The sequence below is a fragment of the Hylobates moloch genome, unplaced genomic scaffold (assembly GCF_009828535.3).
Source record: "Hylobates moloch isolate HMO894 unplaced genomic scaffold, HMol_V3 SCAFFOLD_2, whole genome shotgun sequence".
Lineage (NCBI taxonomy): Eukaryota > Metazoa > Chordata > Mammalia > Primates > Hylobatidae > Hylobates > Hylobates moloch.
The window spans coordinates 28,599,605-28,605,911 of NW_026652277.1; positions in this window are offsets into that span (position 1 = coordinate 28,599,605).

A 6,307-nucleotide genomic window follows, 5' to 3' on the forward strand; every position below is an offset into this window, starting at 1 on the left:
AATTAGAACTGATAAACAAATTCAGCAAAGTTGCAGGATACAAAATCAATATATAAAATTAAGTAGCATTTCTATATGCCAACAGTGAAAAATCTGAAAAAATAAATCAAAAAGTAATCCCATTTGCAATAGTCACAAATAAAACTAGATACCAAGGAATTAACTGAACCAAAGAAGTAAAATATCTTTTTAATGAAAACTTTAAAACACTGATGAAAGAAACTGAAGAGGAATAATTTGAAAGGAGCTCATTCCAATGGGATTATTAAGGAAGATTTTAGAGAAGAACATAGATTGACCTAAAACTTGAAATTTGAATATGGATTCAATAGTTGATAGAAGTGAGGTGGATGAAAGAAAACTTTCCAAGACAAGACAGAGCTATCTCAGTGAAAGAGGTTCTTAAGGGGAAAATAGGTAATGTAGTGAATGGAGTTTAATGACTGAATGATGGAGTGTAAATTGAAGCTGAAATGTGAGATTGAGAAGACATGGCTCTGGGTTTTCTAACTGTAGGATTTTCTTAGTTGTAAGAAATGTATGCCAGTTGTTCACAAACATTTTCAGTCTCATTCCATATTATAGGATTGACTTGGGAAAGTGGCTGCTAAAGCAGAGACTTTATTTTTTTTTGCCCAGTTGCATCTAAGTGAGGCCATATGACTGGTTCTTAACAATGGAATTTGAATGGTGATGTGTGTCACTTCCAGTCTAGCATGGTCACCAAAATAAAAGCTTTCTCTACCATCTTTTTCCCAGTTCTTGGCCAAAGAGGAAAGGATTCTGAAGTCCTAGCAGAAGATATTGCCAAAAGATGGAAGCCTGTGTTCTTGGCTACCCTACCTAGCAATTTCAACTTTATTCTGATAGTCTCCTGAATGCCTTATAGGAAAGAAACTCAAACAGTATTTCACAGGAAGGCTGGCTTTGATGTCAGGACCGACTGTGGAGACAAATAGCTAAAAGTAGGGAAACTACTAAGGAAGTTATTAAACTAATTCTAACAGAGTTGGGAAGTGTAAAATTAGGGAAGTGGCATAAGAAAGGAGGGAAGGAGTGAACAGATGCTAACACAATTATTGGAGGTAGAACTGGTAGGACTGGGTTCCTGAACCTGGGGCATGAGTGAGAATGAAGAATGTGAAAGAAACACTGGAGACATCTTGTCTCTGTGACCAGCACATAAAAGTTGTAGGCTAGAACATTTTGGCTTAACTTACGATATTGGCTGATTATAAGTGTTGCCAAAAGACTCACTGCCTCTTGAGTAGCCTCAAGAGGCTGTGAGTTCTTCACTACTCAAATATCCACAAGGATGGAAAATGAGCATTTGCTAAGGATGTTATAAAGGGCTTTTTCCATGAGGAACAGATTCTTGTAAAAATCTAACTTCTTAAGTTTCTGACAATTTAAAGTTTTATAATTTAGCAATTATACTGGGTGGTATTTATAATATTTCAACAATTTATATGAAAAAATTAGGATACAATTCAAATAACAGAGATGTATACAGAAGAAATACATTTTATGTCGTGTTCATGACTGCCCACTGTAAACAAACACATCCTCCCTTACTCCAAATGATTCTAGTGACTCATGAGCATAGCAGAGTTGTGTTGTCTATAGGCTTGAAGTATTGTCATTATCCTTTAGTTTTAGTTCATGAGTATTCAGGAATTACATTCACATTTTGACTAGCATTTAGCACTATCTACATAATCTAATTAATAGGACGTTCTTATAATGATGAACAATTATAAATTTTAGATGTGGCACACACATTTTCTGTTGTTTTTTTTTCCTAAAGTAATTACCAAAATATGTTTTGTGATTTCTATTTAGTGTACAGATTATATTTTACAATATGACCTTCAATGTTCCAAATTTTACTATTTTTCTTTACAACCTCATCCTTATTCTTCACAGAGTCTTTTGATTTACCTACCTGTGAAATTTCATCTGCTGCAGAATAGCATTGTTTCCACATTATATAGTGTCAGGAACTACATAGATCTATACATTATTGCTTCTGTGAGTGCATATTTTGTGTCCACTGCTGATTTGCATGGAGTCTGCTGTCACTTTGTTCTTCCTCTATAGTTTTGTTTTGTTTTTCATTCTTGACAGCTGCTTCAATAGCACTTTGCGATTGGATTGGCCGTGATGAGGAAAAGATGCGACGTGTTCAGATTCTGATGACACAGCAAACTGCAAATTACCCATTGGCAATATGAAGACTATTGCTGGCAAATAGTCTCTGGAATTTTGTAATAGGCAATCTGGGCATTGCTGTATTCCAGCACAGCAGATGCTGTTGTGTGTAACAGTTCCATTTTCTAGTAGTCAGAATGGTAATCAGCCATAGCAAGGTATTCATGACTGCCCACTGTAAACAAACACATCCTTCCCTTACTCTAAGTGACTCTGGTAATTCATGGGCATAGCAGAGTTATGTGGTTATAGGCTTGAGGTACAGTCATTACCTTTATAAATTCCACATTAATATTTCTCTGAAGCTTCATTAGTTGGTGATATGGATTTTCTCTAGTGTTGGCTATACAAGATAAATCACTTCTGAGCCAATAAAAGCATTGGTTTTAATGAAATAACATATTTTAAATTATATAATTTTCTATGAAGGTTTAGTATAACCACAGTTTGCTTCAAAGGTTAGAAATGCTTTATAGCAATCAAGATACTATGTGAGAAAACTGTTCTTATACCCTTACGTGAGAACTTTAAAGCTTGACAGAAATAACACTTAGATGCTTTATTTCAAAATGGATAAATATTACATCTTTCTTTTTTATTATACTTTAAGTTCTAGGGTACATGTGCACAACATGCAGGTTTGTTACATATGTATACATGTGCCATGATGGTGTGCTGCACCCATTAACTCGTCATTTACAAACTATCCTAAATATATATGCACCCAATACAGGAGCACCCAGATTCATAAAGCAAGTCCTTAAAGACCTACAAATAGACTTAGACTCCCACACAATAATGATAGGAGACTTTAACACCTCACTGTCAACATTAGACAGATCAATGAGACAGAAAGTAAACAAGGATATCTAGGAATTGAACTCAGCACTGCACCAAGCAGACCTAATAGACATCTACAGAACTCTCCACTCCAAATTAATGGAATATACATTCTTCTCAGCACCACAACACACTTATTCCAAAATTGACCACATAGTTGGAAGTAAAGCACTCCTCAGCAAATGTAAAACAACAGAAATTATAAAAACTGTCTCTCAGACCACAGTGCAATCAAACTAGAACTCAGGATTAAGAAACTCACTCAAAACCACTCAACTACATGGAAACTGAACAATCTGCTCCTGAATGATTATTGAGTACATAACGAAATGAAGGCAGAAATAAAGATGTTCTTTGAAACCAATGAGAACAAAGACAGAACATACCAGAATTTCTGGGACACGTTGAAAGCAGTGTGTACAGGGAAATTTATAGCACTAAATGCCCACAAGAGAAAGCAGTAAAGATCTAAAATTGATACCCTAACATCACAATTAAAAGAACTGGAGAAGCAAGAGCAAACACATTCAAAAGTTAGCAGAAGACAAGAAATAACTAAGATCAGAGCAGAACTGAAGGAGATAGAGACACAAAAACCCTTCGAAAAATCAATGAATCCAGGAGCTGGTTTTTTGAAAAGATCAACAAAATTGATAAACTGCTAGCAAGACTAATAAAGAAGAAAAGAGAGAAGAATCAAATAGACGCAATAAAAAATGATAAAGGGGATATCACCACCAATCTCACAGAAATACAAACTACCATCACAGAACATTAGAAACACCTCTACACAAACAAACTAGAAAATCTAGAAAAAATGGATAAATTCCTGGACACATATACCCTCCCAAGACTAAACAAGGAAGAAGTTGAATCTCTGAATAGACCAATAACAGGCTCTGAAATTGAGGCAATAATTAATAGCCTACCAACCAAAAAAAGTCCAGGACAAGATGGATTCACAGCCGAATTCTACCAGAGGTACAAAGAGGAGCTGGTACCATTCCTTCTGAAACTATTCCAATCAATAGAAAAAGAGGGAATCCTCCCTAACTCATTTTATGAGGCCAGCGTCATCCTGATACCAAAGCCTGGCAGAGACACAACAAAAAAAGGGAATTTTAGACCAATATCCCTGATGAACATTGATGCAAAAATCTCCAATAAAATACTGGCAAATTGAAAGCTTATCCACCATGATCAAGTGGGCTTCAAAACCACAATGAGGTACCATCTCACACCAGTTAGAATGGCGATCATTAAAAAGTCAGGAAACAACAGGTGCTGGAGAGGATGTGGAGAAATAGGAACACTTTTACACTGTTGGTGGGACTGTAAACTAGTTCAACCATTGTGGAAGTCAGTGTGGCGATTCCTCAGGGATCTAGAACTAGAAATACCATTTGACCCAGCAATCCCATTACTGGATATATATCTAAAGGATTATAAATCATGCTGCTATAAAGACACATGCACACGTATGTTTATTGCAGCACTATTCACAATAGCAAGGACTTGGAACCAACCCAAATGTCTATCAATGATAGACTGGATTAAGAAAATGTGGCACATATGCACCATGGAATACTATGCAGCCATAAAAAAGGATGAGTTCACGTCCTTTGTAGGGACATGGATGAAGCTGGAAACCATCATTCTGAGCAAAGTGTCACAAGGACAGAAAACCAAACATTGCATGTTCTCACTCACAGGTGGGAATTGAACAATGAGAACCCTTGGACACAGGATGGGGAACATCACACACTGGGGCCTGTCATGGGGTGGGGGGCTGGGGAAGGGATAGCATTAGGAAATATTATATCTTTCTAAATGTCTGTGGTAAACTTCTTGAAGGCAAGAGAGGTATCTTGTTCACTAGTTTATATGCTAAGTATACAGTATAATACATAGAATATTGATTTCATACAAAAAAATAAATAGTACAAAGACTGCTCTCATCCATGCCAAAATATATAATGACCTTTGACAATATTCCATTACTAAGTGAGAGAAAAACGTTTTAAATACATAGTTGAGTTGAACCACAATTACAGGTTTATTCCCGCTTAAGCCTTCTTTGAAATTACTACAGACAAGAATAACAACAGTACTATCTGAAAGGGTTAGATTCACAAAATCAACATAATTTTTGCATTAACAAAACATAGCTTAAAATTTAAGGGCCACGTTAATTTCCTGGCTTTAATGAGTAGTATTTGTAGGAGGCAAAGTAGAATACCATGCAGTCAATATATGCGAACAGCATGGATGATGTTTCTTTATCATAAGTAACTCATTTAAAAGAATTTTGAAAATTTTCTAGGTTTATACTGAACTACAAGTCAAAACTCTTTATTTTGTTTTAAGGTATAAAAAAAAAAAAACGGAATTTAAGTGGTTATGTGTGTCGCTTCCAGTCTAGCAGGTGTATAGAGTGATTTACTTCCTTTTTAGAATTCCCAACACTCAAAATGCCGGTTATTTCAGCAATGCAAATTTTGGCCACAATGGTGTAAATATCAATTAAAACTCTAAATCAAATTTGCAAACGCCATCTCTTTTGCTGTTCTTGTTTCCAGTGCTAGCCCAATTGTGCATGTGTATTTTGGGGTGCTTACCAATAAATTGGTTGGAAAGAAATAAGTATTTGAGAAGAAATGTGTTAAAAGGGATAAATATAATCATTAGAATCATTTGAAACGTATTATATGAATCCAAGTAAAGGGAATAAGTCCAGAAGAAAGTGCTGCATTTCTCTTTAGCAAAATGTATAGCCCCTAGTCCAAAATTACAAAGATAATCAGGACAATGAGTTTGCCTCCTTTGTACTTTTTTTTTTTTCTTTTTTATTATACTTTAGGGTTTTAGGGTACATGTGAACAATGTGACAATGTGCAGGTTTGTTACATATGTATCCATGTGCCATGTTGATTTCCTGCACCCATTAACTCGTCCTTTAGCATTAGGTGTATCTCCTAATGCTGTCCCTCCCCCCTCCCCCCACCCCACAACAGTCCCCGGAGTGTGATGTTCCCCTTCCTGTGTCCATGAGTTCTCATTGTTCAATTCCCACCTATGAGTGAGAACATGCGGTGTTTGGTTTTTTGTCCTTGCGATAGTTTACTGAGAATGATGTTTTCCAGTTTCATCCATGTCCCTACAAAGGACACGAACTCATCATTTTTTATGGCTGCATAGTATTCCATGGTGTATATGTGCCACATTTTCTTAATCCAGTCTATCGTTGTTGGACATT